This window comes from Cetorhinus maximus, chromosome 4, assembly GCF_964194155.1.
Source record: "Cetorhinus maximus chromosome 4, sCetMax3.hap1.1, whole genome shotgun sequence".
Classification (NCBI taxonomy): domain Eukaryota; kingdom Metazoa; phylum Chordata; class Chondrichthyes; order Lamniformes; family Cetorhinidae; genus Cetorhinus; species Cetorhinus maximus.
The window spans coordinates 54,044,331-54,055,639 of NC_135882.1; positions in this window are offsets into that span (position 1 = coordinate 54,044,331).

Sequence of the window (11,309 nt, forward strand, 5' to 3'; positions counted from 1 at the left end):
CACATACCTTATGTGTACCTCTCTCCTCTTCACCTCTCACCTGTAAACCATTCCCCTGGACTCCTCTCACTTTTCACCTCTCTCCTGAACACATCTCTCCTGTATACTTCTCTCCTGTATACTTCTCTCCTGTATAGCACTCTCCTATACCCTTCTATCCTGTACAGTACTCTCCTGTACACTTCTCTCCTGTACAGCACTCTCCTATACCCTTCTCTCCTGTACAGCACTCTCCTGTACACTTCTGTCCTGTACACCTATCTACTGTCCACCCTTATCCTGTACAACTCCCTCCTCTGCACCTCCCTCCTGTGCACCTCCTTCCTGTGCACCTCTACCTTATGCACCTCCCTCCCGTGCACATCTCTCCTGCACCTCTCCCGTGTGCACGTACCTCATGTGTACCTCTCCCACTGTACACCTCTGCCCTGTGCACATCTCCACTCTGCACTGCCTTCCTTTGCACCTCTCTACTGTGCACCTCTCTCCTGTGCACCTCCCTCCTGTGCACCTCCCTCCTCTGCACCTCCCTCATGTGCACCTCTCCCATGTACATCTCTCCCCTGTACACCTCCATCCTGTAAACCTCCCTCCTCTACACCTCTCCACTGTGCACTTCTCCACTGCGCACCTCCCTTTTGTGCACCTCTCTCCTGTGAACAAATCTCCTGTGCACCTTCTTCTTGTGCACCTTCCTCTTGTGCATTTCTGTCCTTTGCATCTCTCCCCTGTACACCTCCCTCCCGTGCACATCTCTCCTGTGCACCTTTCCCTTGTGCATGTACCTCATGTGTACCTCTCCCATGTACATCTCTCCACTGTCCACCCCTCCCCTGTGCACCTCTCTCCTGTGCGCCCCTCCCCTGTGCACCTCCCTCCCGTGCGCATCTCTCCTGTGCACCTCTCCCCTGTGCACCTCTGCCTGTGCGCCTCTCCCCTGTGCACCTCCCCTGTGCACCTCTCCCTATGCATCTCTCCTCTGTACACCTCCCTTCCGTGCACCTCTCTCCTGTGCACCTCTCTCCTGTGCACCTCTCTCCTGTGCACCTCTCTCCTGTGCACCTCTCCCCTGTGCACCTCACCACCCTGTGCAAATCTCCCTGTGCGCATCTCTCCTGTGCACCTCTCTCCTGTGCGCATCTCTCCTGTGCAACTCCCTCCTGTGCACTTCTCTCCAGTGCAGCTCTCTCCTGTGCAACTCCCTCCTGTGCACCTCTCTCCCGTGCACCTCTCTCCTGTGCATCTCTCTCCTGTGCACCTCTCTCCTGTGCAACTCTCTCCTGTGCACCTCTCTCCTGTGCACCTCTCTCCTGTGCAACTCCCTCCTGTGTACATCTCTCCTGTGCATCTCTCCCCTGTGCACCTCTCCCCGCTGTGCACCTCTCCCCTGTGTATCTCTCTGCTGTGTGCCTCTCTCCTGTGCACCTCCCTCCTATGCACCTCTCTCTTGTGCACTCTCTCCTGTGCACCTCTCTTCTGTGCACCTCTCTTCTGTGCACCTCCCTACTGTACACCTCCCTCCTGTGTACATCTCTCCCTGTGGATCTCTCTCTTGTGTATGGACAGATTGTACCACAGCAGGTTATTGCTGTTGGGGCAGGTAGTTGCCTTCCTTGTCCGACATAGCGTGGAAAATAGCCATGCCACGTCCCATCCTGCTGGTGTCCATCTGAAAGGATGCAAACTTCTTAAAAACTTCTATGCTGACAAAAACTCTCTGTCAGACGATTGCCAGAGAATAATGACAATGCAGCTGCAAGCACCGAGACTTTATTGGAATTGTGAAATTTGAACCTTGAAGATACCCATAAATTGCAGCTCAAACCCACTTCCTTTACACCAGTGAGTTTCCTGAACCTCTGGAAACACCTGCTGCAGCCGTTAAACTAAAAGGAATGTTGAAAATCCCTAGTTACCTTGAATTATCATACTCAGCACTGTGTCAATTGTCGACCTGCCATTATTAATGACCCCGTGCCTCTGTCAAGCAGGCTGCTCTCACGCAACCAACTGTGCCGCAGTGGAACCTGTAGGTGAGCATGTTGCAGCCGAGTACAGATTGCCCATCAGTTTTCTTCCACTTTCACTTGCAACCGCCCACAATCCACTGTACTCGGGTACCCACCATTGTCACCAACCCCCCTGCACTCAACCAACCAATGTTTACTTCAGTCCAATGCCACCAGATTTGAATAGGATGGTGTATAACTTGCCAAGGTACTAAGAATACATGGACGGTGCTCTGTTTGTTTTTTGTTCCGTTCCATTCGCACCATTTATGAGTGGGCGTTGTCTACATGATTGGGTTATCCGTTTCGGCGGCGGAGTTTGGCTGCCTGCCCGCCGCCGAGCTGGTGGGGCCCGCCCGCCAGCCAAGGGCTAAATACTGCCCTATGTTTCTATGTCCCAGCTCATGTGACACTGTCACATGAGGGGACATGTTTTAAATGTTTTATTTTTCCTTATTAAAATTTTTAACACTTAAAACTTATCGCCCTGAGGCACAGAGGTGCCTCAGGGATATTTCTGCACTCTTTCAAGTGCATGCATGAAAGAGCACACTCCCAGCTCAGGCAAACCCCGCCCCCCCACCCACCCACCCGTACAGAGGGCGCACAATGCTTCCTGATGTGCGTCATGCTGGGCGGGGCTTAACTGGCCCCCCATGTAAAATGGTGGCGCAGACCCGATCAGGGGCGCCGGTCAGGTCTGCACCCACCCCCGCACAACCCCCCCCCACCCCCGATGCGGGGAAAATTCTACCCATTATCTCTGTTTCTCTCTCCATAGATGCTGTCAGACTTGCTGAGTTTTTCCAGCATTTTCTATTTTTATCTCTATCATCGACAGTTTGTCTTCAAAATGGCATCAACACCAGTAGAATACATCGCATCCATGTGATAAATGTGAACTGACTATATAATAGACAAGTAACAAAAGCGTAAACTTTGAAATTCTGATTAAGGCCAGTGCAAAACCCCTGTGGTTCTCTGGATTGGGAGGCAGAAAATGGGGCAAAACCCAGTTGTTCTGGGAATCCATTCAGAGTTTATCTTTCAGCCAATTCCTAGTGTGGGATCCATGGGTGAATTTTCTGATTGCCACTCATAGCAAGGAAGTGTCTCCAGGGTGCTCCAAATCTGCCCTTGAGAACTGGTATAAATCTCGCTAATGCCTTTACATTGACAGTGACAAGTGAGAATATCCCGATTTAATGGTAAAGTCCTGTTAATTTCCACAATGAAGGGATATGAGCACATTTTTATTCAGGGGAAGGCATCCCCCTAATATTCAATGTATCAAGCATGACCATATGTCACAAGTAAACTAAACGCTTTCTCAGCAAATTAGAGGATCTGAATATAAGCCTGGAAGAATCTACACAATTTGAAGAACAGCACAAAGGCAAGACATGAATAATACAGTAAAGTAGTAGCATGGGATAGTTAAAAAAAAAATGGAATGAGACAGGGAAATTTTAACAAGGATATTGCAAACAATGCTCTAAATGTGAAAACGGCATGGTTTTGCAAATTAAATGAAGGGAGAGTGAGCACCATGTAGGAAGTTAGCAGCAGAGGAACATGCAGGGCTACATTGTCATCCATCTGATCGGGCCCAAGATCAAAACATTCTATAGACTATTACACCTCTTGTTTCCCACAGTCCTTGGGCAGAAATTTGCCCTTGACGGGCGGGCTGGGCGGGGGTGATCGGGGAGCCGACTACCGCCCGTGATCAGCACCGGACTGTGATTTCACGCTGGCGAGCCAATTAAGGCCCGCCCAGTGTGAAACACGAGGGGCAGCGCTGAGCACTGCCTCTGCAAGGGAGGGGAGGAGGGTGAGCAGGCCAAGTGGGCTGAGCACGAACTTTGCGCATGCAGGTGAGTGGGCACTTCATCATCTCCCTGAGGCACAGAGGTGGGATGAAGAGATACGCAAAAAAAAAAATGTTTTTTTAATATAAATGTAATGAAATATGGCCCCTCATGTGACTCTGTCACATGAGAAGGGACATGTTATTAATGAAAAATTAAAGTTTTTTATTTTATTTTTATTTGCTTTTGGAAACCTCATCCAGCCCACGGATGAGGTTTCCAAAAAAATGCAAAGGCCGCTTGGCTTTTTCGCCTGCTAGGTTGGACGGGCAGCGAAAAATTTAATTTAATTGATTACTAAATGGCCTTAACAGGCCTTTTAATTGTGGGCGGGAGCGCTGCTGGCTCCGGTGCGCACCCACCGACCGAACTATTGCGCGACTGCACGTTGACGTGGGCACGCTTGGCTAACGTCAACGCACGTCATTTCATGCTCGAGCAGGTCGGGCGTGCACCTGTCCACCGTGCGAAAATATCTGCCCCTTATCTCTGCCAAATATCTATTTCATTCCCTCTTGAATTTGCCAATAATTTCCATGCATCAAATTAGCATGGCTGAATCCCCACTTGCTCATATCTTTAAAAAGAAAACTGACTTGTAATAAGAGGGCTCAATATGCAATTGGTGGTGAATAGATGGCATTGAAAATTACATTCTACACATCATCACTAATGTATTGCGGGGACAATTTAGAAACCATCAGAGCATTGAGGATTGGAGATGTGTAGGGGTAGGTCCTTGTCTTCATTGCCTGGTCTGTAAACTGGTGGAGCACAGCAGTTTATAGAATGTAATGAAAATCAGGCGTGTTCTATAAGAATTGATGATCAGCTCCATCAGACTAACCATCCAGGTGATGAAATCAAAATCAACCTTGTGAAGTCTGATTAGGGTGTACCATCGTTACTGAGTAACTTGCCAGTCATATATTCCATGGTTCACTGATTATGTTACCTCTATTCACCCATTATATAGTACACACAAGGATAGAAGAGTGTATTTGTTAACAACATTGTGCCCAACTAAATATTTGTTCTGACAAGAGGTCACAGGCCTGAACTGTTTCTCTCTCCATAGATGCTCTCTAACTTGTTGTGTATTCCCAGCATTTTTTATTTTTATTTATTGAACATTTGTCCGTATGGGCAGAATATTGCGCTCGTCAGGCTCGCACTCACCCGACCCGAACGAGCGTAAAATGAGGCGTGATATTTCGGTCGGCGGGCACACGCGGGAGTCGGCAGCATACCTGCCGACAATTAATAGACCTATTAAGGCCATTAAAGTTCTAATTAAATGAAATTTTTCGCTGCCCGTCCAACCTTACAGTTGGCGAGCAGGCAAAAAGGCCAAACAGCCTTTGGATTTTTCGCGAAACCTCATCCACGGGTGGGATGAGGTTTCGATCAGTGATTTTTTTTAAAAATTAAAAATTTTCAAACTAATTTGTAACATATTCCTGCTCATGTGACAAAGAGGGGGCATGTTATTAACATTTTTAAATTTTTTATTTTTTATGTTCAAAAAGGTTCAGCTCCCTGAGGCATCTCCGTGCGCCCATGTGCATGTGTGAAGTTCCATGCTCGCCCTCTTCCCCCCCACACAGGCAGCGCTGGACGCTGCAGTGCGTGATTCACGCTGGTTGGCCGTTAAATGGCCAGCCAGTGTGAAGTGGCAGTCATGGCCCACTCGCCGGCGGCATTCCGATTCGCGGCCACTCCCGCTCGCCTCTGCTGAGCCCACCCGATGACTGGAAAATCCGGGCCTATGTCTTCTGAAATTCCTATTCGCTTTTCCGTGCTTTCTCCACCTAACAAGTGGTCAACCAAGTGCACCAAAAAAACCCTGTCAATGCGAGGAGCTCACAACAACCACAGCAAAGCCCGGGAAATAAATTGGATATCCTAAATAGGGGACAATGCTAACCAAAGGCCTAAAATCTTTCTTCTGGTGATGATTTCAATGGAAGGTGAAAGTAAGTCCCATTCCCTGGTGTTTTTGTTCTTAGTAAGGCAATGACCCATCCATTTCTTCTGACCATAGTAGTGAAACTATTTGTAAGGTTTGTTTACTTATTGCTCAGGGAACCTTTGCACTCACTCTTCTCCATAAAAAAACAGTCACTTACAATGCTAGCAATTTGATTCTTAGAGCTGAGAACTCAGGAAACTGTACTAGTGCACTCAGCAAAAACCCGGGTCTGCCTTCCAGTGCAACCCTTTATTCCTTACAGGTGTACCATATGCTAAATATCAGTAAAATTGTAAGACCTGATGAGATAAAACTAGCTTCACAAAATAATGCTAAGTTTTCTGGTTAATGTTTTAATTTTTTCTGGCTGTCACAATAATGATCATTAGCCATATTCCTAAGTATTGGTGAAATTAAATAAATTCTCCATTACCACCATGAGGTTATCAGCATTGTGAGGGTATACCCAGACGAGGGGAGCTGGTTAGCTCAGTTGGCATGAAACTCAGCTTAGCACCAACAGCACAAGGTGCAATCCTTGTTCCAGCCGAGGTAGGCCCAGGACCTGCCTCCCTGCTCTACCTGTGCTAAAAGATCAAAGCCAAGGTTCAGCAAACGATCACCAAGAGCTGCCTTCAAGCAGGAAACTGGAAGAAGACACACTGATCACTTGAACAGACATTTCCCATCACCCTGGATAGCCCATTGCTAAACTAAAATGCTTTACAATATTAAATTTGGCTCAGTGGGAGTCTGCTGGGTTACAGAGCTATCATAGATTTCTATCTGCATCTACTCCCCTTAAACCAAAATCTAACCTTTAGCTGTTCATACTTTAGAATGCTGCAAAGCAACCTTTTTTTTTAAAAAAAAGAGGGAATCCAGTCATTCCATCCTGGCTTTTCCAGCTGTGGGCAAGAGCTCAGGAATTAAAAGCATCCGCCAGTCTATAATGAAACAATTACTCTCTAATTGACCACAGCACAGATCTATTGAAACAAATTCAAACTTCTCACCTGAAAAAACACAAGCCTACTTTAGAAGCGGAATATTATTCAGAAGGTGAACATGATACAATGCTCCTGACCTTATAGAACAGCCAACCTTTGGCTTAACATTAGCATTGATGTAGGAAATCTGTTATTTTAATTTGCAAAATAGGTCAATTAAGTTAAAACAAAATAAAAACAGAATTACCTGGAAAAACTCAGCAAGTCTGGCAGCATCGGCGGAGAAGAAATCAGTCAACGTTTTGAGCCCTCATGGCCCTTCAGCAGAACTGAAGCATAGTTTCAACAAGGGAGAAATATAAATTGGTTTAAGGTGGGTGGGGGGGAAGAGACACATTGAGGGTGTGGTGTGAGCAGATAATCAAAAGATGTCAGAGACAAAAGGGTCAAAGAGGTGTTGAAGGTGGTGGTCTTTGTCTGAGAAAAGTGCTAATTAAGAATGCAAGACAGGATATTCAAAGTACAGCTCTAGTGGGGGTGGGGTGGAAAGACTAAAGGTTTTAGTTTTAGATTTAAAAATAATGGAAATAGGTGGGGAAAGAAGAATCTATATAAATTATTGAAAAAAAAGGCGGGTGGGGGGGGGAAAGAAACGGGGTGGGGATGGGGGGAGGGGGAGTTTAAGATCTAAAGTTGTTGAATTCAATATTCAGCCCAGAAGGCTGTAAAGTGCCTAGTCGGAAGATGAGGTGCTGTTCCTCCAGTTTGCGTTGGGCTTCACTGGAACAATGCAGCAAGCCAAGGACAGACATGTGGGCAAGAGAACAGGGTGGAGTGTTAAAATGGCAAGCGACAGGGAGGTTTGGGTCTTTCTTGCGGACAGACCGCAGGTGTTCCGCAAAACGGTCGCCCAGTTTGCGTTTGGTCTCTCCAATGTAGAGGAGACCGCATTGGGAGCAACGAATGCAGTAGACTAAGTTAGGGGAAATGCAAGTGAAATGCTGCTTCACTTGAAAGGAGTGTTTGGGCCCTTGGACGGTGAGGAGAGAGGAAGTGAAGGGGCAGGTGTTGCATCTTCTGCGTGGGCATGGGGAGGTGCCATAAGTGGGGGTTGAGGAGTAGGGGGTGATGGAGGAGTGGACCAGGGTGTCCCGGAGGGAACGATCCCTACGGAATGCTGTCAAGAGGGGTGAAGGGAAGATGTGTTTGGTGGTGGCATCATGCTGGAGTTGGCGGAAATGGCGGAGGATGATCCTTTGAATGCGGAGGCTGGTGGGGTGATAAGTGAGGACAAGGGGGACCCTATCATGTTTCTGGAAAGGAGGAGAAGGCGTGAGGGAGGATGCGCGGGATATGGGCCGGACACGGTTGAGGGCCCTGTCAACGACCGTGGATGGAAAACCTCGGTTAAGGAAGAAGGAGGACATGTCCGAGGAGCTGTTTTTGAAGGTAGCGTCATCAGAACAGATGCGACGGAGGCGAAGGAACTGAGAGAATGGGATGGAGTCTTTACAGGAAGCGGGGTGTGAGGAGCTGTAGTCGAGGTAGCTGTGGGAGTCGGTAGGCTTGTAATGGATATTGGTGGACAGTCTATCATCAGAAATTGAGACAGAGAGGTCAAGGAAGGGAAGAGAAGTGTCAGAGATGGACCATGTGAAGATGATGGAGGGGTGGAGATTGGAAGCAAAATTAATAAATTTTTCCAGGTCCCGACGAGAGCATGAAGCAGCACCGAAGTAATCATCGATGTACCGGAGAAAGAGTTGTGGGAGGGGGCCGGAGTAGGACTGGAACAAGGAATGTTCCACATACCCCATAAAGAGACAGGCATAGCTGGGGCCCATGCGGGTACCCATAGCCACACCTTTTATTTGGAGGAAGTGAGAGGAGTTAAAGGAGAAATTGTTCAGTGTGAGAACAAGTTCAGCCAGACGGAGGAGAGTAGTGGTGGATGGGGATTGTTGGGGCCTCTGTTCAAGGAAGAAGCTAAGGGCCCTCAGACCATCCTGGTGGGGGATGGAGGTGTAGAGGGATTGGACATCCATGGTGAAGAGGAAGCGGTTGGGGCCAGGGAACTGGAAATTGTTGATGTGACGTAAGGTGTCAGAGGAATCACGGATGTAGGTGGGAAGGGACTGGACAAGGGGAGAGAGAAGGGAGTCAAGATAACGAGAAATGAGTTCCGTGGGGCAGGAACAGGCTGACACGATTGGTCTGCCAGGACAGTTCTGTTTGTGGATTTTGGGTAGGAGGTAGAAGCGGGCCGTCCGAGGTTGGGCGACTATCAAGTTGGAAGCTGTGGGAGGAAGATCTCCAGAGGAGATGAGGTCAGTGACAGTCCTGGAAACAATGGCTTGATGTTCTGTGGTCGGGTCATGGTCCAGGGAGAGGTAGGAGGAAACGTCTGCGAGTTGACGCTCAGCCTCCGCGAGGTAGAGGTCAATGCGCCAGACAACAACAGTACCACCCTTGTCAGCGGGTTTGATGACAATGTTGGGGTTGGACCTGAGAGAACGGAGTGCAGTGAGTTCAGAGAGAGACAGATTAGAATGGGTGAGAGGAGCAGAGAAATTGAGACGGCTAATGTCACGCCGACAGTTCTCAATGAAAAGATCAAGAGAAGGTAAGAATCCAGAGGGAGGGGTCCAAGTGGAGGGAGAATATTGGAGGTGGGTAAAAGGATCCGTTGAACGGGGAGAGGACTCCTGCCCAAAGAAGTGAGCACGGAGACGAAGACGGCGGAAGAAGAGTTCAGCATCATGCCGAGCCCGAAATTCATTGAGATGAGGGCGTAAGGGTATGAAACTAAGTCCTTTGCTGAGCACTGAACGTTCAGCATCGGAGAGGGGAAGGTCAGGGGGTATAGTGAATACGCGGCTGGGGCTGGGATTGGAAGATGGGGTGAGGACGGAGGGACAAGCAGGGGTGGAGGGTCCCCGATGGGTGTTGGAGTCGATGAGTTGTTGGAGCTTGCGTTCCTTAGCACTTGAGAGAAAGAGAAAAAGTTTCTTGTTGAGGCGACGGATGAGACGAAGAATAAAATGAAACTGGGGGCACGCGCAGCTTTGAAAAAGGGTGCGGCGGTGCTGCTGGAGGGAGAGGTCAAGTGTGTTCATATGGCGGCGCATGGCACTGAGTGTGGATCTCAGAATGCGACGGGAACAGCAGTCCGAGAAACGTTTTATGTCCCGGAGATACCTGTAATCCTGGGTGGGTTCGAAACAAGAGGGATGGAATTTCAGTTGAAATCCACGTGGGGTGAGTCGGAGACGGAGACAGTCACTGAGAAAGGAGATATGGCTGTGAAAGCGGGTTTTAGTAAACACCTTGTCAAACACCAGGAGAGAAATGGAAAGCAATGAAGGTGAGCAGGGCAGAAGAGACAGTCGGAAATCCTGTCAGAGGACAGAACCATACTTCTTCCAAGAGGGCATTTTTTTGAAGAGAGGTGGCAGTCAATCAAACACAAAGATAAAAACAAAAAGCTAAAAGCTACTGCGGATGCTGGAAATCCAAAACAAAATAAAAACAGAATTACCTGGAAAAACTCAGCAAGTCTGGCAGCATCGGCGGAGCATCGGACTGCTGTTCCCGTCGCATTCTGAGATCCACACTCAGTGCCATGCGCCGCCATATGAACACACTTGACCTCTCCCTCCAGCAGCACCGCCGCACCCTTTTTCAAAGCTGCGCGTGCCCCCAGTTTCATTTTATTCTTCGTCTCATCCGTCGCCTCAACAAGAAACTTTTTCTCTTTCTCTCAAGTGCTAAGGAACGTAAGCTCCAACAACTCATCGACTCCAACACCCATCGGGGACCCTCCACCCCTGCTTGTCCCTCCGTCCTCACCCCATCTTCCAATCCCAGCCCCAGCCGCGTATTCACTATACCCCCTGACCTTCCCCTCTCCGATGCTGAACGTTCAGTGCTCAGCAAAGGACTTAGTTTCATACCCTTACGCCCTCATCTCAATGAATTTCGGGCTCGGCATGATGCTGAACTCTTCTTCCGCCGTCTTCGTCTCCGTGCTCACTTCTTTGGGCAGGAGTCCTCTCCCCGTTCAACGGATCCTTTTACCCACCTCCAATATTCTCCCTCCACTTGGACCCCTCCCTCTGGATTCTTACCTTCTCTTGATCTTTTCATTGAGAACTGTCGGCGTGACATTAGCCGTCTCAATTTCTCTGCTCCTCTCACCCATTCTAATCTGTCTCTCTCTGAACTCACTGCACTCCGTTCTCTCAGGTCCAACCCCAACATTGTCATCAAACCCGCTGACAAGGGTGGTACTGTTGTTGTCTGGCGCATTGACCTCTACCTCGCGGAGGCTGAGCGTCAACTCGCAGACGTTTCCTCCTACCTCTCCCTGGACCATGACCCGACCACAGAACATCAAGCCATTGTTTCCAGGACTGTCACTGACCTCATCTCCTCTGGAGATCTTCCTCCCACAGCTTCCAACTTGATAGTCGCCCAACCTCGGACGGCCCGCTTCTACCTCCTACCC